We start from the raw sequence: 22,500 nt of genomic DNA, 5'->3' as shown, positions 1-22,500 counted from the left end.
CCAGGAACATGTTCAGAGTCGATAAGTCCATCATGGGGATTTGTCTTTTCTGGGTACCAGGAAAAGTCTTAAATAAAATCCTTGTCCTCTTTCCTTTTCTGGTACCAGTTGAAAAGCCCCCATATCCATGAGGGACTTGACTTGATTCTAGGCCTCTGCCCACTGGTTTTGTGGCAGATCTGGCCATTCGTTTGGAATTGGCAAAGTATGGAAATGAAATATGTACCCCCTGGGATACTATGTTTAATACCCACTTGTCCTGGGTAATTAACCGCCAATTTTGAGCATGAAGTGCCAGTCTGCCCCCCCAAGGGGACTGCCAAAAGATAAGTGCTTGGAGATGGCAGAGGAAAGTCATTGAGACTACTTACTGTAGGGTTGTGCTTTGTTACCTCCAGATTTGGTGGTGGAGGCACCCCATTGCTTTGATCTGTAAGATCCCTGTGACTGACATCCAGAGCCTTTTGAGTGCCTGGGTTTGATCTGAGAGGCTCTGTTGGACACAAGAAAGGACCAATTCTTAGTAGGCCAGTGCCTACTGAACCTGGGTGGCAGCACTTGGAAGAAATCTTTAACAGTTTGCACAGATTTAGCTTTGTCTTCCATTTTCTTTAAAAATCTCTTCTGCCTTATTACCAAATAGACGGTCATGCTGTAAAGGGGCATCCAACAGTTTAGCTTTAACGTGATCACACAGATTTTGCTCCTTGAGCCAGGCATGCCTTCTTATCACAGATCCAGTTACGGTGGCCCTGCAATAGGCCTCCAAGGAATCAAAACCACATTGCAAAGCATGCTTTCCAACCTGTTCTGCTGCATGCAATAATTCCTGTAATTCTTTATTTCCACACAATCAGAAATCAACATCAATTTCTGTTTCAAAAGGCCCATAACATGCTGTTGATATTTAAGCATATGAAACTGGCAGTTTAAGGCCCTAATTGCCATGGTTGCAGACATATAAACATTCTTTCCCCATCTATCCAGTGCCCTGGAATCTCTGTCAGAAGGGGTAGGATTTTTGGCTGCAGAAGCCTTAACAGCCTTGGGATCCTGATAAATAGTCTCAGGATCAGCAGCAGGATTTTTGAAAAGAAATTTGTGCGAGTCAGGATCCCTGTAATATCTGTCTGGCTTACTAGGAGCTGGAGGCAGGGAATCAGGAGTCATGCTTGATTAAGAGAACACATCAACAATGTCTAAATACAGGAGGTATTGCCAATGGCCTATGCTGCGGAAGAAGGAAATCCCTAAGCCTCTTCTTTGATTCAGAGAAGTCCTAACTCTCCCAGTGGAAATGCTCCCTTAAAGTATGCAAAGTCTCTCCAAAAGAGTAATCCTCAGGAGGAGATGCAGATGGGATGGATTCCTCTGCATCAGAATCCTCATAAGGTGGAAAAGAAAATTCCTGATCAGAAGAGGAATCAGAAGAAAAAGAAATCTGATCTGAAGATTCATAATCAGTGCCTTGCTTAGGCCTCTTAGCAGGGGGGGGGGGGAGTTGGGAACCCCTGATCAAGGTAATTAAATCCTCAGCCATTTTGATCATTTGTTTTTTAGGCATAGGGGCCTGAGCACGTGGCTCATGAGTCTTTTTTTAGAGATGGAAGTCGTTTTTGTCCTTGTTTTTGTTGATGGCGTCAGTTTAAAATAAAAATGTTGAGGCCTGAAAATACCCTCAGAAGCCGGTGCCTGCTCAAAAGCTCCAGACCCATCCAAGGGAGAGACATCCATGGGTTCAATACTTGGTGAATCTCATGGCATACCAGACTCTGAATGGGTCAGGGTAGAGGCCTGCAACTCAAAAGTAGCGGGTTATCAGGGGCTGCGAAAGAGCCTGAGTACCGGTGAACAGGCAACTGGCTTAGGAGAAGCTTTGTCGGTTTTGGACCTCGACAGTCTCTTTTTCCTTGCGTTTTTTTTAGGTATTTCGGTAGTCTGATTGCTAACAGACGACATTTCAGGGAAGTTAAATCTCTAACCAAAATATTTAGAAGCAAAAAATATACAGACGCTTAATAGTGCGTTGGTTAAATATAGCACAAAACCAACAGCAAGGCACGTTGTGATCAGGGCCTAGGTAAGGAATACAGTACAAATGAAAATCCTTGAGGTATTTGCTTCTCACAAGTAATGCAATTATTAACTTTTATTGACATCAGTAAAGAGCAAGAAAAAGTTTCCTCAACGGGGTACTTAGCTTTAGTTTGAAGACTTGGGTTCGCAAACTCGAAAACGAAACGTGAGTCGGCCGACTGGCACTTGTGAACTGCTTCTGCTTTGGGCACCGCGCAGCAAGAAAGACGGATTAAAATGACGTTGGCTGCATGTTTTATACCCCTGATGACCTGACGTCATGGAAGAGGAGACAGCAACCAATGCAGGACCCAAGACTTTATTCAGGCCGACTGAAAGCAACCTGCCAGCAGATTACCCAAAAGTAATGACTGCAACAGTGAAACACGAAGAACATTTCCCCGATTCTTTTCTTAGACTGTGGAAAATCCCGACATTCCCATTTAAAATGCTCCCTAAGGGTAAAGAAAGATCTTCAGAAGAGGAGGCGGAAGGGTTTGAGTTCCTCACCATCAGTATCCTCAAAGACAGAAAAAAGTTGAGAAGTTCCTTCTTCACCAGCAGATATACTGGAAATCTCAGAATCTGAGAGACAAAACATCAGGAGATAATTCCCTAGTCCTCTTTGAAGGGGGGGATGAGAGCCCCTAATCAGGGAAAGAAGATCACCAGCCATCTTTACCAACTGGGACTGAGGCACAGAAGGGGACGCAGATGCCTGCTTGTGAGAAGGTTTGCGGCAGGAAGGTTTACAAGCAATGCGGAGGGACTCGTGTGGCCTAGCAACTGCAGAAGTTTGAACTAAGGTAGTCAGTCTGGTTCTGGTCTCGTGTCGAAAAGAAGAGATGTCAGAAGCCGGTGCCTGCAAAGCGGCTCCGGACCTATCAGAGGCGACGACAGGCGAGGGTCTTAAGAAGAAAAAACAGCCTGCAGCATGAAGGACTCCGTAAAGGTCTCGGCAGAGGCCACCGGCTGAAAATCTGCAGACTGCAGGGGCTATGAAAACGCCTCACTGACTACCACTGCGCTGACCAATTTCACCGGTGCGTTGTCAGCAGATTTAACCCTAGGCCTGTCGCGGTCCTTGTCTTTGCGTTTCCTAGGAATATCTGAAGTTGGGAGACCAGAAGACGCCATACCGACAAACTTGGGCCAAACTCCGAAATGCTTATACAAAATCTTAGCTCTATGGCTTATGGTATGTGGGTTAAAAGAAGCACAGAGATCGCAGTTAGGGATGTCGTGGTCAAGGCCCAAACAAGTTATACAATAGGAATGGAAATGTTAATTTATTTATTTTTTTGCAGTTGTTTAACCAGGATAGTCCATTGGGCCAAAAGAACCCGTTTTCAATGGAGTCCTGGGGAGAAAAGCACCAACACAAAGGTTAGAGAGAGATTACAGCAATTTACAGTTCAAGTATTTCTGGTTCCAAGACAAAACAAAAATACTGAGGTTACAATAAAATATATACATATTTTTAATAGAAGGAGAACATTGCTCTAGTAAATATATGGTTTCTTAAGATGAAATAGTAGGATTGGAAGATAAGTTAGTTGTAGTAGGCTTGGAATTTGCTAGATGCAAATAAGTCGTTTGCTAGATGCAAATATGAAGTTATCCGGAATATATCAGATGGATGAGTGTAGGAAGTTGAGAATAGGCTATGAGGGGTGGGAGCAGGAAAATTCCCATGTGGATGTTAGGTGGGAGTGGAGTGATTTTTTAAAGGATGGGAGGCCAGTGATGGTGCGAATGGAGGGAGGGAGTGAGTTCCATAGACGTGCTAGGGAAAAGGACAGGAGGTTTTGTCCTGGGGGACGAAGGGGTTTGTACACTTCTATTAGGTTTTGATTGCTGGATCTTAGGAGTCTGTGGGTGGTGCATTTTAAAGGTAGAGGAGAGGGAGGGACAGAGGGAGGGGTGAAAAATGAGTTTGTGAGCATAGGTGAGCTGGGTATAGAGAGAGGTAGTTGGGAAGCTCTAGCCAGTTTAGTTTGTGGAGAGGTGCACAGTGATGGGTTGTTGATTTGTTATTAGTGGCGAATCTGACTATTTTATAACAACAAGAGGACAGTTTAGTTTTGAGAGATGATTGTAGGTTTGTTAGGAGAGGGGCACCACAAAGAAGGGAGGGTATGAGAAATGTAGTAGAGAGAGTGAGCTTAGTAGCTGAAGTGAGGTATCGATTGTGGCGGTGGAGCATGCCAAGTTTTTGGTGGGTTTTTTTTATGTTTAGTTGTAGATGGGAAGTGAATTTAAGCTCGTCATCGAACTGGACTCCTAGAAGTTTGGTTTCAGATACCAGATCAAGAGGTGTATTATTTTGGCTGGTGATGGAGAAAGTACAGTTTTGTACCTACCATAAATGTAGATGTCCGAACTGGATAGCATCTGCAGTCATAACAACTGGGTTGTCCTGTCGTCAGGCAGCCCTTCGGTCGGCCGGATTCCAAAGTCCGGTCCGGCTCGCTGATGTCGCACTTCACCCGACATCATCACTGTTGGTCTTCGGGTATAAAGGCATCAGCCGACGCCATTTTCCTCAGTGTTTCTTGCCCCAGATGCCAGTTGCCCTCTTGGAAGGCTAAATTTTGGATAAATGCCAATGTTTCCAAAAAGATAGAAGGCAAACACAAAAAATAAGCATGTATGTACATATATACAAACAAATACACCATAAGAGACTCCCCCCCGCCAGCTAGCTATTAGGAGGGTAAATACCCTAGGAGTACCACAGAGGGGAAGGAGGGAGGTAATCCTGACTGCAGATGCTATCCAGTTCGGACATCTACATTTATGGTAGGTACAAAACTGTACTATGTCCTTCATGGATGCATCTGCAGTCATAACTGGGTAGAATACCATAGCCAACTAGGGAGGAGGAAGAATAGATTATGGTGTGGATAAGATCCCTTGCAGTACAGCAGTGGCAAACCCTGCTCGGGATCTGGAATACAGAGGTAAATTATAATGTTTGGCAAATGTATGCACGGAGGTCCAAGTAGCCGCCTCAATAATGTCCTTGGTTGCCACTCCTCGTAAGAAGGCTGTGGTAGTGTTGCCCTTGTAGAATGAGGCCTTATGTTCTGTGGAATTGGTTTTCCATGAAAGGAGTAACAGAATCGTATGCAATTTCCTATCCATTTGGAGATTGTCTGTTTGGAAATTGCTTTTCCTTCCCTTCCTGTTGCATAGGCTACAAACAGCTGGTCAGTTTTTCTGTTACTTTTGTTCTGTCCAGGTAGTAGCGTAGCTGTCTATGTACATCCAAGGTATGCAGCATTCTTTCCCTCTGTTTTTTGGGTTTGGGAAGAAGGTAGGTAGGTGGATTGCCTGGTTTAAAGACACTCTGGATACCACCTTAGGCATAAATGTAGGATTAGTCCTCATGGACACTATCTTGGTGGAAGATTAGGAAGGGTTGTACTGCCATTAGGGCCTGAAGTTCAGAAACCCTTCTTGCTGAGGTTATTGCCAGTAGGAAAGCAGTTTTCCACGATAGATGCTGCAGGTCTGCTGTTGCTGCTGGTTCAAAAGGTGCGAGTGTCAACTTTTCCAGCACAAAGTTCAAGTCCCAAGCTGGCAATGGTGGTTTCCTAGGAGGTTTTACATTCTTGATCCCTCTGAGGAACTGCCTGAGTAAAGGATGTGAAAAAACAGGTTGATCAAAGCTGTATTCTGCTGAAATAGCTGATGCATGTATCTTGATGGAGGAATAGGACAGGCCTGTATGTAGAAGCTCTGCCAAATACTCCAGAATGTTAGCAATGTCTATATTGGACACATCTTTTCCTCTTTCAGCGCTCCAAATGACAAACCTTTTCCATTTTCCTGCGTAGTTCCTTCTTGTTGAAGGTCTGCGGGCTTCAAGGATAATGTCTTTAACCCTTTGGGAAAGCTCTGGGTTAGTTGCTGCTATGTGATTTTCCATGCAGTCAGTTGCAAAGTTTTTAGGTTTGGATGCATGATGCTGTAGTTGTTTCTGGGTTAACATCAAAGGCATCAGGGGTACTGGCCATATTTTGTCCCGAGACATGCTCCTCAGCAATGGGTACCAGTGTTGTCTTGGCCAGTTTGGAGCTATCAAGGTTATCCTTGGACGTTCCTCCTTGATTTTTAGTAATACCTTGTGTATCAAATGAAGAGGTGGGAATGCATATGCTGTCAGACCCTTCCAGCTGAAGGAGAGCGAGTCCACTTTCCATGCAAGTGGGTGGAACGTCCTTGTGCAGAATTTTTTTTTTTTTTTTTTTTTTTTTTTTTTTGAGCTGGTGATTTTGTGGGGAAGCGAATAGGTCTATCTGTGGCATTCCCCATTTCTTTGAGATGGCCTTGAAGATGTCCGGGTGTAGCATCCATTCGTGAGCATCCGAGGTGGTTCTGCTTAACATGTCTGCTAGAGTATTCTCCTTTCCTGGTATGAACATTGCCTGTAACTGGATGTTGTAGCTGAGCGCCAGGTTCCAAAGGTCCAAAATCATTCTGCATAGGGGGTATGAATGAGTGCCTCCCTGTTTGTTGATGTACCACATGACTGTGGTGTTGTCTGTCCTTATCATCAAATGTCCTGCTTTGAGGAATGGTCTGAATTTTTGGATTGCCAGCTTTACTGCCAGCATTTCTTTTAGGTTGATGTGCAAATGGAGCTGGTCCTGTGTCCACAATCCTTGCGCATTTGTCCAGCATGTGAGCCCCCCATCGTAGGTCTGAGGCGCCTGTTGTGATGGTTTGGCTTGCTTGATAGTTGTGGAAAGGTAGGCCTGGATTTGACTGGCATGCTTGAGCCCACCATAGGAACTCCTGTTTTAGGCATGGGATTAGAGGAATTTCTGCTTCTAGGCTGTGCCTGTGTTGGGACCATAAATTCTTTAGGTACCACTGTAGTTTTCTCATATGTAGTCTGGCATGTGGAACCAAGATTATGCAGGATGCCATGAAGCCCAAGGCCTGCAGAACTTTTCTTGCTGTTAGCTTGTTCTGTTTTGTTAGTGCCAAGAAGTAAAGAGGGAGTTCTTTTGTTTTTCTGCAGTTAGGAATGCCATTTGTTTTACTGTGTCCAATTCCGCCCAAGAATGTCCTTGTTTGGGATGGTATCAGCCTTGACTTTTGTAAATTGACTGTGTATCCCAGTGCTTGTAGCAAGTAAATGACCCTTTGTAAATCTGTTGTCAGCTTGCTTTTGTTGTCCCCTGTAGCAGACAGTCGTCCAGGTATGGATAAATTTGGATTCCTGTAGTCTGCAGTGAGCGATTACTGATGCCAGGCATTTTGTGAATACTCTGGGTGCAGTAGATAAGCCAAAGGGCAATGCTGAGAATTGATAGTGCTCTGATCCTGCAAGAAATCTGAGGTATCTTCTGCAAATTGGTCGTATGGGGACGTGCAGGTATGCCTCCTTGAGATCTAGAGTTACCAGCCAGCACTCCTTGCCCAGCATGGGAAGAAGTTGCTGGAGGGTCAGCATTTTGAATTTTGGGACAATGATGTATGTATTTAAGGTGGACAGGTCGAGAATAGGTCTCCAGTTTTTTTTCCTTTCTTGGAACTAGGAATAGTCTGGAGTAGAATCCTTTGCCTTGTTCTGTTATTGGCACTTTTTCCACAGCTCTCATCTTTGTTAGTTGCATTATCTGCTGTAGAGCTTCTGTTTTTTGATTTGGAGGCAGGTTTTGGCATTCCTCTTTTGACTGGTAAAGTGTGGAAGTGGAACCGGTATCCTTGGTCTATGGTTTGCAGAATCCACTTGTCTTTTGTGATATAGTGCCAGTTTTTCGAAAATAAGGTTAATTTTCCGCCTAATGGTGCTGCTATTTGTTCCCTGGTAGGCGGAGTTAGAATCAAGTCACTGTGCTGTTGTAGTGGCAGTGGCTGTGTCTGTGCCTCTGTTATTACCTTGCCACTGTCGTCCTCTGTAGGCACCCCTCTGGATTGATTTCTGCCTCTGGGACGCCTATTCCTGCCCCTTTGGGATCTTGTGGAGTCAGGAAAGGACCAATTTTGGCAGGCCAGTTCCTGCTAAACCTTGGGGGTTGAACTTGCAAGAAATCTTTAACTGTTTGTACAGATTTTGCCTTTTCTTCCATTTTCTTCATTACCTGCTGAGCAGGTGTACCAAACAAACTGGCCTTATCCATAGGTGCATCTAATAACTTAGCTTTAACATGATCCGGTAAGACCTGTTCCTTCAGCCATGCATGTCTTCTTATCACTGTTCCAGTCATGGCTGATCTAAATGAAGCCTCCAGTGCATCATAGCCACATTTTAAGGAATGGTTACTAACCTGTTGTATGTTATTTACCATTTCTAATATATATTTCTTATCTATAGAGTCATCAGAGGATAGCTTTTTAGTTAACTGATCAAGCATAAACTCTTGGTATTGTATCATGTGAAACTGACAATTTAAAGCTCTAGCTGAGAGAGTAGCAGAGGTGTAAACCTTTTTGCCCCATCTGTCTAAAGACCTGGCTTCCTTTTGAGAAGGAATAGGGTTTTTTGCTGTGGTCGAGGCTGCTGCCTTAGGCCCCTGGGATATGGTTTCGGGGTCTGCATGTGGGGCCTTGTATAAGTGGTGATGAGTGTCTGGAACCCTGTAAAATCTATCTGGTTTGACAGGGGCTGGAGGTAAGGAATCTGGTGCAGTGCAGATATCATTAAATGCATCGTCCACAACAGAGAGGACAGGAGGTATAGCTAAAGGCCTGTGTTGTGGTAGGTGCAGAAAAGTCCTAAGTCTTTTTCTGGAATCTGAGAAATCCTGTTCCTGCCATTGGAAATGTTCTCATGGCATGTAAGGTTTCCCAAAGGAGAATTCTTCTGGTGGAGAAGCAGCTGGAATGGATTCTTCAGCATCTGAGTCTTCATAATTGGAGAACTGAGCCTCTGGCTGGTCTGTAATATCAGAGTCCTCTCTGCGGAATCATCAGAGGACACAGGCTCGGGGCTCTGCTCTAGGTCTCTTTTCTGGGGCTGAGAGGCCCTGTCTGGGTGAGGTTGAGATCCCTAATTAAGGATATTAAATCCTTTGCCAGAGTAAGCATTTGTGAACTAGAAGTGGGCCTAGTAGGGGGGGGCTTAACAGGCACTGTTTTAGTAGATTTGGCTGCTTTAGCCCTGGCAAAGGCCTTAATAGACATGGCTGCAGGAGGCCTAGCAGCACCACGTGCTGGGGTAGAGACATCCAAAGGGATGGTGTCTGATAAGTCACTAGTAACCACTGTAGGTAAGATTTCTGAGGCCGTTTCAAGTAAGGTAGCAGGAGCCTCAGTAGTAGTCATTGATTCAGCTGTGCTTTGATCAGTTTTCTCGGTTTCGCTGAAACCGAGACACTCAACCATGGTTTGTGTCGGTCTTTTCTTTGCGTTTTTTAACAATCTGGGTAGTCGGAGGATCCGACGGCATAATGTACGCAAAATCTGAGCCAAAAAACTGTTCAGCAAACTCTGATCGACGCCTAAGCGTTCGTCGGTTGAATGAGGCACAGGCTGAACAGGCTGCTACGTCGTGGTCTGGGCCTAAACAAGGCAAACAGTAAGAGTGGAAATCTTTATGAGGTATTTGTTTCCCACAAGTTAAACAGTTATTGACTTTTTCTGACATCGGCTGAGGCAAGAAAGAGTCCCCAACGGGGTACTTAGCTTTTAGAAGTCTTTGAAGTAGTATTCGGAAGTAGTAATCTCTGGATCTGACCGACCGGCACTTGCGAACAGCTTCTGCTTCGGGCGCCACGCGGCAAGAAAGACTGAGGAAAATGGCGTCGGCTGATACCTTTATACCCGAAGACCAACTGTGATGACGTCGGGTGAAGTGCGACATCAGCCGAAGCCGGACTTTGGAATCCGGCCGACCGAAGGGCTGCCTGACGACAGGACAACCCAGTTGTTATGACTGCAGATGCATCCATGAAGGACATCAGTTTTCAATCAAATCACGGTACAGAATCTGTTTTCCACAGGCAAGACAGTTATTAACTTTATCTGACATGCGTTAAAGCAAGAAAAGAGGATCCCTAACGGGGTACTTATCTGAAGGTGTCTTCAACTTGGTAGTTGGAAAGCAAAGCGAAGGTAAATGGTCGACCAGCACTAGTGCGAATTGCATCTGCTTCAGGCTGTGCCGCAAGAATGACTGGGGAAATGGAGTCGGCTGCCTCCCTTTATACCTGACGCTCTTGACATCAGTTTTACAACTGGCAGCAGCCAACGTCATATACCAAGGACTCTGCTATTCGGGCCGACTGAGGGCTACCGGGAGCCGGATAACCCATATGTGAAGACTGCAACAGTGAAACACGAAGAACATCTGTGCTGTAGGATGCGCCCCTTAACACAAGTGAAAAGGACCTTCTTAGGACAAAAAGGTAGCAAACTCTCTGGCCTGCCAAAAAAAAAAAATCATCTTCATTGTTTCTTCTCCAGCATCCAACATAGAAAATGTCACTGTAAAAACTATTCAAACAAGAGAGGACTATATTCAAAACATCACTTCTGCAAAAACAGCACTAAAATGTCACCCCCTGGGGAGGGTAATCCCTGAAAAGAGGTGGTAGTCAATGAGGGGAAACATCTGACTGCTTTGATGACAGCAAGAAAAATTGCCATCCCTCTGCCAGGAATCAGAAACAATTAGAGAGGTATGCAGTCCCACTGCCATGTCTGCCAGCCTTCATAACGGTCTCGAATTCCAATGTACTCCCAAACTCATCTGGTGACCTAAGGCATGCCACCCTTCATATACTCTCATACAAATTATTCTTTTATTAATGCCAATAACTCTAAATCCGGTCACAGAAAAAAAGGCTTCACCTGGAAACCAGATAAAAACTCATTAAAACCCAGAAAAATATAGAATATCCTGCAGTCATTTGCCAAAGAAAAAAAAAAAGCCTGCCTTACTAAGAAGGGGGTGCATTTCTAGCATTTCCTGTCTGGTGAAGGACAGTACAGTTGTGTACACTTACCATAAATGTAGATGTTCAAATGTATTTACTGTTGCAGTCATTACATTTGGGTAATCTGCTGGCAGGTTGCCCTCAGTCGGCCCGAATACCAAAGTCTTGAGTCCTGATTCGGTTGCTGTCTCCTCTTCTATGACGTCAGGTCGTCAGGGGTATAAAACATGCAGCCAATGACATTTTCTTTAGTTTTTCTTTCCCCAGATGTCAGGTGCCCATAAAAAGGTAGCAAAAATACACACACACACACACACACACACACACACACACACACACGCATCAATATAAACTTTACCTTCATCTACAAGTAAATGCACCACATAGGTTGTAGAGGATAGAGAAGGAAAGAAACTCCAGAATGAGAGGGGGATGGCGGGTGGGTAACCTGGATTGCAACAATGAATACACTCAAACATCTACATTTATGGTAAGTGTACACAACTGTACAATGTTCTTCGTGTTTCACTGTTGCAGTCATTACATTTGGGTAGAGTCCCAAAGCTATGGATGGGAGGCTGGAGCTAAACAGCATTAGGTGCAGCTATAAGGCCTTGCAGAACTGCAGTGTCAAAGCCTGCCCTTGACTTAGAGTAGAAAGGCAAATGATAATACTTTGTAAAGGTGTGAACAGAATTCCAAGTAGCAGCCTCTAGAATGTCTTTGGTTGGTACTCCTCTGAGAAAGGCTGCTGAAGTAGCTGCAGCTCTGGTGGAATGATTCCTAATGCCCTTGGGCACAGGTTTACCACAGTATATGTAGCAGAAACAGATGCAGTGGCTTATCCACTTTGAAATTGTCTGCTTTGAAATAGCCTTTCCTTCTGATCCTGCAGCATGTCACTAGTAACTAATTGCTCAGTTTTTCTTAGAGTTTTAGTCCTGCTCAAGTAGAATCTTAGCTGTCTGTGTACGTCCAAGGAATGCAGAATTCTCTCCCCCTTGTTCTGTGGATTTGGATAAAAGGTTGGCAGATGAATTGTTTGGTTAAGAGCCACACTGGAAACCACTTTAGGCATAAATGTTGGATTTGTCCTCAGAGACATCCTGTCTGGGTAAAATATGATAAGACTACAGCCATGAAGGCCTGCAGCTCTGCAACTCTTCTTGCTGAAGTAATTGCTAGTAGCAGAGCTGTTTTCCATGATAAGAACTTGATATCAGCGGTAGCAGCTGGTTAAAATGGGGGCATGGTGAGCTTTTCCAACACATAACTGAGGTCCCATGCAGGTAATGATGATCTTCTAGGAGGCCTTATAGTTTTGGCTCCTCTAAAATACTGCTTTAGTAAAGGATGAGAAAAGATTGGTGGCTCTGTATTGTAATGAGCCAAAATGGCAGAGGTATGGAATTTAATTGATGAGAAAGATAGGCCTTTGTCAAGCATCTCAGTTAAGTATTGTAATATCTAAGGAATATTTGGTTCTGCTGTATTAGTTCCTTGTGCTTGATTCCAAGCACAGAATCTCTTCCATTTATCAGCGTAAGATTTTCTAGTACTAGGCCTTCTGGCTTCCAAAATGACATCCATCACAGCTTTACTGAGAGGTGGTGTTTGTATAACTACATGATCAGCCATGCTGCCAGGTTCAGTGTCTGGAGTTGATTGTGCAGGATCTGATTTTTTTTTGCTGGGACAGTAGTTGAGCTCTTTGAGGTAAGGTCCAAGCTGGGTATTGAGACAAGTTCCTTAGGATTGGGTACCAGTATTGGCATTGCCAGTCCGGGCAATTAGTATCATCTTTGGTTTCTCTTGTCAGACTTTTAGAAGGACCTTGGGAAGAAGAGGCAGCGGAGGAGAGGCGTAAACCGATAGGTTTTTCCAACTGAAGGATAGGGTGTCCACTTTCCATGCTTGTCTGTGATAAGTCCTTGTGCAGAATCTTTTCAATTGATAATTTTGAGGAGAGGCAAATAGATCTATGTCTGGGCTCCCCCATTTATCTATTATCATGCTGAAAACTTGTGGATTTAGTTTCCACTAGTGAGGATCCATAAGGTTTTTGCTTAAATAGTCTGCCAGAGTATTTTGTTTTCCTGGCAGGAATTGAGCTTGAAGATGTATTTGGTAGGTCAAAGCTGTGCCCCACAGTGCCATAGCTAATCTGCAAAGGGGGTATGAGTGTGTGCTCCCTTGCTGGTTTATATACCACATGACTGTGGTGTTGACCTCTATCAGTAGTTGTCCTGGCTGAAGTCCTTAAAGGCTGTTAGGGCATTTTGAAAAGCTAGCATCTCTATCTGGTTGATATGTAGATGCATTTGTTTTGGGGTCCATATGCCCTGAATGCATCTTCCTGCCATGTGGGACCCCCCCAGGCATAATCTGATGAGTCTGTTGTTAAGGTTTGGCTGGCAGGGGGTAGAGTGAAGTCCCATCCCATGTTTTGGTGACATGCCTTTGCCCACCATAGAAACTCCTGTTGTAGGCAGGGAATGAGAGGAATCATTGTTTCCAGACTGTGAGAATGTTGACTCCATAAACCTTTTAGGTACCACTGAAGTTTCCTCATAAGCAGTCTTGCATATGGAATCAGTAGGATGCAGGATGCCATGAAGCCCAAAGCCTGCAGAATTTGTCTTGCAGATAAATGGGTTTTTGTTGCCATCAGATTGAAGTAAGTAGTCAGTTGCCTTTGCTTGTCTGGCATGAGGTAAGCCATCTGGGCAGTTGTATTCAAGCTTGCACCCAAGTATGTTACCATTTTAGAGGGTACCACTTGTGATTTCTTTTCGTTTATTGTGCACCCTAGGCATGTTAAAAGCCTTTTCACAAATGCCAGGTGTCGAAGAAGAATGTCCTTGTTCTCTGCTTGAATGAGACAGTCCAAGCAAGGGACTATTTTGTATACTTCTTTGTCTGCAAAATACAATTACTGGTGCCAGGCACTTTGTAAAGACCCTGGGAGCAGTAGATAAGCCAAAGGGCAGTGCAGAGAATTGGTAATGCATTAAGCCAGCCTTGAACCTGAGGCAACTTTTGCACGACTGTCTTATTGGGACATGCAGGTATGCCTCTTTTAGGTCTAATGTCACCAGCCAAGCATTCTTGCCCAGCACGGCCAGAAGCTGCTGCAAAGTCAGCATTTTGAATTTTGGAATGTCCAGGTATGTGTTCAAAATCGATAAATCCAGTATTGGCCACCAGGCCTTGCCCTTCCTGGGTACCAAGAACAGTCGAGTAAAAACTCTGTCCTTTTTCCTGTTCTGGTAGTGTCTGAATGGCCCCCATATCCATGAGACATGTAACCTGTTTCTGTGCCTCTGGCCAGCCATTTGCCATTGGCAGTGTGTGGAAATGGAATCTGTATCCCTGTGATACAATGTTTAGTACTCACTTGTCCTGGGTTATTAACTGCCAATTTTGAGCAAAAAGTGCTAATCTTCCCCCTAAGGGTGCTGCCAAAAGATAAGTGCTTGGTGTAGGCAGAGGGAAGTCATGGGGACTGTTTTCTGTAGGTTTGTGCTTTATCTCCTCCAGGAGGTAGAAGCGCCCCATTGCTTTGACCTGTATGAATCTTGCGCCTGGTATCTGGAAACCTTACGGCGTCTGGATTTGCCCCTTTGAGCTCTGTCTGACACAGGAAAGGACCAATTTGTTTGTAGGCCAGTGTCTACTGAATCGTGGTGGCTGCACTTGTAAGAAGTCTTTAACAGTTTGCATATACTTAGCTTTGTCTTCCATTTTCTTTAAAACCTCTTCTGTCTTAATACCAAACAGAGAATCATGCTGTAAAGGTGCATCTAGCAATTTAGCTTTAACATGAATAGGCAAACTTTGTTCTTTTAGCCAGGCATGCCTCCTAATCACAGATCCAGTAACTGCAGCCCTGCAGGAGGCCTCTAAGGAATCAAAACCACATTGCAAAGTATGCTTTCCAACCTGTTCAGCTGCATGCAATAATTCCTGCAATTCTTTAATTTCTGCACATTCAGAAATCATCATTTTCTGTTTCAGCAATCCCATAACACGTTGTTGATACATAAGCATATGAAAATGACAGTTTATGGCCCTGATTGCCAAGGTTGCGGATGTATAAACCTTTTTTCCCCATCTGTCCAGTGCCCTTGAATCTCTGTCAAAGGGGGTAGGACTTTTTGCTGTTGAGGCCTTAACTCCGTTTGGACCCTGTGAAATAGTTTCAGGATCAGCAGCAGGGTTTCTAAATAAGAATTTATGTGAGTCAGGGAAATTAATATCTGTCAGGCTTACTGGGAGCCGGAGGTAAGGAGTCAGGGGTCAAGCTTGACTCTGAAAACACATCATCCACAATGTCTAAAACAGGGGGAAAGGCTAAATACCTGTGCTGACGGAGAAGGAAATCCCTGAGCCTCTTTTTTGATTCTGAGTAATCTTGACTCTTCCAGTGAAAATGCTCCCTCAAAGTATACAAGGTTTCTCCAAAAGAATAATCCTTGGGAGGAGGTGCAGATGGTACAGACTCCTCTAGACCAGAATCCTCATAGGGAGGTATAGACAAATTCCTGATCAGAAGAGGAATTAGAAGAAATAGAAACCTGATCTAAAGATTCATAATCAGTGTCTTGCCTAGGCCTCTTACCTGGAGGGGGATGGGTACCCCTGATCAAGGTAATAAGGTCTTCAGCCATTTTGATCATCTGTTTTTTTGGCATAGAGGCCTGTACACATGGCTCATGTGTCGGTTTCTTAGTTTTAGAAGTTGCTTTTGTCTTTGGTTTTGCAGCTGTCGGTTTGATATACAAATATTGAGGTCTGAATACACCCTCAGAAGCCGGTGCCTGCTCAGAGGCTCAGGATACATCCATCGGTCCAATACCTTGAGTATCTTGCGGCATGCCGGACTCCACATGGGCATTGGTAGAGGCCTGCAACTCGAAGGTAGCGGGCATCAGGGGCTGCGAAAGCGCCTCACCGAGTACAGGCGAACTAGCGACTGGCTTAGAAGAAGCTTAGTCAGTTTTGGATCTCGACTGCCTTTCTCTGTCCTTTTCTTTGCGGTTTTTGTGTACTCCGGTAGTCAGATTGCTGTCCGACGACATTTCTGGGTAATTAAATCTGTTTCCAAAATACTTTGAGGCAAAAATATACCGACGCTTAATAGTGCGTTGGTTAAATCTAGCACAAAACCAACAGCCAGGCACGTTGTGATCAGAGCCTAGGCAAGGAATACAGTATAAATGGAAATCATATGAGGTATTTGCTTCCCACAAGTAATACAATTAACGTTTTCTGACATCGGTATGGAGCAAGAAAAAAATTTCCCCAATGGGGTAATTAGCTTTAGTGAAGACTTCGCTTCTGAAACTCAAACTCGAATATTTCAGTAGTCGGCCGACCGGCACTTCCGAAATGCTTCTGCTTCGGGCACCGCGCGGCAAGAAAGACTAAAGAAAATGGCGTCGGCTGCATGTTTTATACCCTTGACGACCTGACATCATGGAAGAGGAGACAGCAACAGACAAAGGACCCAAGGCTTTGGAATTCAGGCCGACTGAGGGCAACCTGCCAGCAGATTACCCAAATGTAATGAATGCAACAGTGAAACACGAACATCATGACAAAAGTGCTGATTCTTGCTGTAAAATGTTAACCATTTTTTACATTACAAAGAGACGGTAATTATTAGCGTTAACTTCAGTTTTTATACATCTGGAATGGCACTTCATTGATGCACCTTCACTCCTATTGTAACTATTTTTTGTGGGAGGTTTCTGAACAGCTTGTTAAAAGTTTTAACAATATGACTACATCTTTCCACAGCATCCCTCAGTGATGTCACCACATAGGGTGGGGGTGTGTATTTAGACATTAATGGATACAAACACAATGATCTGTTGATTAAAGTCAACAGATATGCACAGATCTTATCCTTAGCATGAAGTCACTGACTTGATTGAACTTTCTGTGATATCACTGTAGGCAAACTTTTTTTTTAATGTTTTTATTAAAAAAGGTGTGAAAAGTACAGTTTTGTACCTACCATAAATGTAGATGTTCGAAGATCCACATTGCTGCAGTCCTAACACTTGGGTAGTCCGCTGTCCACGGTCGGCCCGAATATCAAAGTATAAGGCTGACGTCGGTCAGGGCGCATTTAACTGACGTCAGGACGTCAGGGTACAAATGCGCATGACCGGCGTCATATCCTCAGTCTTTTCTTGCCCCAGATGTCAGAAGACCTTAAAAAGAAAGGTCAAAACCAAAAGACAGCAAACAAATAACCACCCACCCTCGCACTAACTATATGTACAATAGATACAATACACACAATATGTACAACCCAACCCACACAACCACCTCCAAGTACAGAGGCAGCGGAGGGAGGGTAAATTGGACTGCAGCAATGTGGATCTTCGAACATCTACATTTATGGTAGGTACAAAACTGTACTATGTTCTTCATCTCACATTGCTGCAGTCCTAACACTTGGGTAGAATCCCAAAGCAGAGATAAGGGAGGATGGCTAACTATAAGGAAGCAGGAGCCGCCAAAATGCCCTGCAAAACCGCAGTGGCAAAACCAGCCCTGGACTTAGAGTAAAGTGGCAGGTGATAATGCCTAGAGAAGGTATGCACAGAACTCCAAGTAGCTGCCTCTAAAATATCCTGGGTTGCCACTCCCCTCAAAAAAGCTGTGGAAGTGGCAGTAGCCCTAGTGGAATGAGGCCTGATCCCAGCTGGAACCTCCTTGCCATGATGGGAATAACAGAAAGCAATGCAAAACCCAATCCACTTAGAAATAGTTTGTTTTGACACAGGCTTGCCCTGAGAACTCAAAGCAAAAGAAACAAACAACTGCTGAGACTGCCTGAACCCTTTAGTTCTGTCCAAATAATAACGCAACTGCCTGTGCACATCCAAAGTGTGCAAAATCTTTTCCCCTTTATTTTGGGGATTTGCATAAAAAGTAGGCAAATGAATAGTCTGGTTTAAAGCCACACTAGAAACCACCTTAGGCATAAAGGAAGGATTAGTACGTAATGAAACCCTATCCTTATGGAAAATCAAGAAAGGCTCAACTGCCATAAGGGCCTGCAATTCAGAAACCCTTCTTGCAGAGGTAATGGCCAATAAAAAAGCAGTCTTCCATGATAAATATTTCAACTCAGCAGTAGCTGCAGGCTCAAAAGGTTGTAGAGTGAGTTTCTCCAACACAAAATTGAGATCCCAAGCAGGAGTAGGAGCTCTTCGTGGGGTCTGATATTCTTTGCCCCTCTAAGAAATTGCTTGAACAAAGGATGAGAAAACAATGGTGGGTCGCAATCATAGTGAGCTGAAATTGCTGCAGCATGAACTTTAATAGAAGAGAAGGACAAACCTTTGTCCAGTAACTCAGTAAGATATTGAAGAGCCACACTTAAATTAGGCTCAGAAACATCAAAATCCTTTGCTGTACTCCAAAATAAAAATCTCTTCCATTTATCTGCGTACACTTTCCTTGTACTAGGCCTTCTAGCTTCCAAAATCACATTCAAAACTTGTTGTGGAAGATGAGACCCTGTATGGCTCAAAACAGAATATGCCAGGCTGTTAGGTGAAGAGAGTGAAGTTTGACATTGAGCAAATGGCCGTCTTCCTGTGACAACAGGTGTGGAATCGAAGGCAAAGGCCATGGAGGCTTCCGTACTAGACTTCTCAGTAATGGGTACCAGTGCCGTCGAGGCCAATCTGGAGCTATTAAAATCATCCTTGGCTTGTCCTGTCTGACCTTCAGAAGTACCTTTGGGAGGAGAGGCAGAGGTGGAAAGGCATACACATGAAGATTGCTCCAATTGAAAGAAAGAGCATCCACTTTCCAAGCTGTGTGATGAAAACTTTTTGTGCAAAACGTTGGCAGCTGATGGTTTAGTGGAGAAGCGAACAGATCTATGTCTGGAGTTCCCCATGACACTGTCAATTTCTGAAATACATGAGGATCCAATTTCCACTCGTGGGGATCCATAATTCGTCTGCTCAACACATCTGCTAAGGAGTTCTGTGCTCCTGGCAGAAACCTTGCCTGAAGATTGAGCTGTAAACTGAGAGCAGTCTCCCACAAAATCATTGTTTGCCTGCATAGAGGATAAGAATGCGTTCCCCTTGCTTGTTGATGTACCACATGACAGTTGTGTTGTCTGTTAGAATCAACACCTGTCCTGGAAGAAGGAATTCCTTGAAAGCTATTAATGCAAACTGGACTGCTAACATCTCCTTCATGTTGACATGTAGATGTAGTAGTCTGACAGGCCACTTGTTTTGTATCCATTTTCCATTCAGATGAGCTCCCCAAGCTTTGTCTGAGGCATCTGTCGTTAAAATCTGACTTGCCTCTGGCCGGGTCACAGAGAGTCCCTTGTTTAGGTGACATTCCTGAGCCCACCACAAAAATTCCTTCTGAATGCAAGGTATTATTGGAATGACAGTGTCCAGATCCTGGCAGTGCTGTGTCCATACATTTTGAGATACCATTGTAGCTTCCTCATATGCAGTTTGGCATTGGGAAGCACCAGAATACAAGATGCCATGAACCCTAAGGCTTGAAGGACTGCCCTTGCAGTCAGCCCGGACTGATGAGATAGTTGACGGAAGTAAAGGGATAGACTCTTTTGTTTGTCCGGGGTTAAAAAGGCCATCTGGGCTGCTGTATTCAGTCTCACACCCAGAAAGCACATGTCTTGAGAGGGTACTAGACTGGACTTTATTTCGTTCACAGAATACCCTAGGCATCTTAGCACTGCTATCACATACTCCAAATGACGAAGAAGCTCTTCCCTTCCTTGAGCCAGAATCAGGCAGTCGTCCAAATAAGGATAGATCTGCATTCCTTTTAGTCTGAAGAAAGCTATCACTGGAGCCAGAACTTTCGTGAACACTCTGGGCGCAGTAGATAAGCCAAAGGGCAATGCAGAGAACTGATAGTGAGAAGTCCCAGCTCGAAAACGCAGATACTTTCTGCAACTGAGTCTGATAGGAACATGAAGGTAAGCCTCCCTGAGATCCAAAGTTACCATCCAATGATCTTTGCCCAGCAGAGGTAAAAGCTGCTGCAACGTCAACATTTTGAACTTGGGAATGTCCAGATAAGTGTTGAGGATAGATAAATCCAAAATTGGTCTCCACGTGTTCCCCTTCTTTGGTACTAGGAACAGGCGAGAATAAAATCCTAGGCCCACTTCTGGCAGAGGGACCGGCTGTATGGCCCCTAGTTGGAGCAACAGAGAAACCTGTCTTTGAGCCTCTATTCCTTGTTGAGGAGGAACGTCTGGCATGCCTCTGAAAGGAGGTAAGGTATGGAAATAAAACCTGTAGCCGTGGTGTATGATATCCAATACCCATCTGTCCTGGGTAATTAAACTACAATTTTCTTTGAAGAGTGCCAACCTTCCTCCCAAAGGTGCTGCCAGACGAGCAGGCTCTGGCAGCTGAAAAGGTAGGTCATTGGGTCTGTTTACGAAAGGACTGACCCCTGCCCTCACCCGAAGCCTGTGCAGGAGAACTCCCTGTTCTAGGCCGGAAAGAGCCCTGAGCTCTGCCTTTACCACGTCTAGATCTACCCCTAGACTGGGAATCATAAGAAGGATACGTCCACCCCTTAGTAGGCCAATTTCTACTAAACTTTGGAGGCTGGACTTGCAAAAAATCTTTAACAGTCTGCATAGACTTAGCCTTGTCTTCCATCTTCTTTAAGACTGTCTCAACAGGAGGCCCAAACAACACGTCAGATTGTAAAGGAGCATCTAAAATCCTTGTTTTAACATGTTCAGACAAATTCTGATCCCTCAGCCAGGCGTGCCTGCGAAGAACAGTCCCAGTGGCAGCCACCCTAGACGAGGCCTGTACAGCATCAAAACCACATTGCAAAGAATGCTTACCCACCTGTTCAGAAACATGGACTAAATCTTGCAACTCTTTACAATCAATACCAACTGCCAGAGCATCAACCTTAGACTTCAATTGTGAAAGGAGATAGTTTTGGTATTTCAACATGTGAAACTGGCAATTCAGAGCCCTTATAGCAAGAGTGGAAGAAGTATAAACTTTCTTACCCCATCTATCCAAGGCCCTAGCCTCCTTATCTGTAAGGATTCTTAACAACAGAAGCCTTAACACCTTTAGGCCCCTGGCTAACAGTTTCTGGGTCTGCCCTAGGACTTTTAAAAAGATACTTGTGAACGTCAGGCACCCTGTAATACCTATCCGGCTTAACAGGAGCAGGAGGCAAAGAATCAGGATTAAGAGAAGCCTCTGTAAAAACATCTTCCACTACATCCAAAACAGGAGGTATAGCCAAAGGCCTATGCTGGGGTAAAAACAGAAATTCCCTAAGCCTTTTCCTGGAATCAGAGAAGTCCTGACCTTCCCACTTAAAATGCTCCCTCATGTAATGAAGAGTTTCTGAAAAAGAAAAATCCTCAGGAGGAGTAGCAGAAGGAGTAGAATCATCCACATCAGAATCAGAATAAGGAGAGCACTCCTGCAAGTCTTCAGCCAAGACTCTGAAACATCTGAAGCTTGCTCAAAACCCCCCAGCTCAGGCTCCACCCTAGGTCTCTTAGCAGGAGGGGGCATAGAACCCCTAATCAAAGTAATCAAATCTTCTGCCATTTTAAGCATATGCTTCTTGGGCATAGTACCTGAAGAGCTAGGGGTAACACCAACTGAAGCCAAACCTGGCCTGCCCCTGGGAGAAGCCTTAGTAACAGAAGGAGAGGGCCTAACCACCTTAGGAAGGGAGGGAGTATAGTAACCAGAGAAGCCCCCTCAGCCTGACTTGCCTCCTGAGAGGCCACATCTTGCAATAATAAAGTTTCACTCTGTGAACACAAAGAAATCTCCGGCGGAGCCACCGGCTCCACCGACACCTCTAAAGAACCGCGTCCGTACAGACGGCTCTTCTAGCCTAGGCTTAACTGTCTTGTCCTTGCGCTTCTTGAGAAGCGGGCGTCGGAGCATCCGACGGCATTTTATAATTGCACCGCTTCCCAAAGACTAACCTTGCACAATCTAACCTTCTCTTTATAGTGCGTTTATTAAATCTAGCACAAGAGCGACAGCCAACAACGTCGTGCTCAGGCCCTAAGCAAGGAATACACAAAGTATGATAATCTCTATGCGGTATCTGTTTCCCACAAGAAATGCAATTATTAACTTTTCTGACATCCGGTAAATGACTGAGGCAAGAAAAAACAAAAATATTCCCCAACGGGGTACTTAGCCAACTTTGAACTCGGTCTGAAACTTCTAAATAGAAAAATCTCAGAACGCCAACCGGCACTTGCAATGCTGCTTCTGCATCGGACCATGCGGCAAAAAAGACTGAGGATATGACGCCAGTCATGCGCATTTGTACCCTGACGTCCTGACGTCAGTTAAATGCGCCCTGACCGACGTCAGCCTTATACTTTGATATTCGGGCCGACCGTGGACAGCGGACTACCCAAGTGTTAGGACTGCAGCAATGTGAGATGAAGAACATCAGGAATGCACAAAAGCAACGATCTGGCAGAAAT

At 44.5% G+C, this 22,500-nt stretch overlaps 1 protein-coding gene across 1 annotated transcript in view; it reads right to left on the bottom strand.

Moving 5' to 3' along the window:
• Positions 1–22,500, bottom strand: part of LOC122790680 (src substrate cortactin-like) — a 1,120,562-nt gene that overhangs the window by 336,855 nt on the left and 761,207 nt on the right. The window lies entirely within an intron of this gene.

The sequence above is a fragment of the Protopterus annectens genome, chromosome 16.part0, assembly GCF_019279795.1.
Source record: "Protopterus annectens isolate FY-2018-M chromosome 16.part0, PAN1.0, whole genome shotgun sequence".
In the NCBI taxonomy this organism is placed as follows: Eukaryota; Metazoa; Chordata; order Ceratodontiformes; family Protopteridae; genus Protopterus; species Protopterus annectens.
Note: the sequence above shows the minus strand (reverse complement) of the source record. Positions and strands in the feature narration are given on the sequence as shown.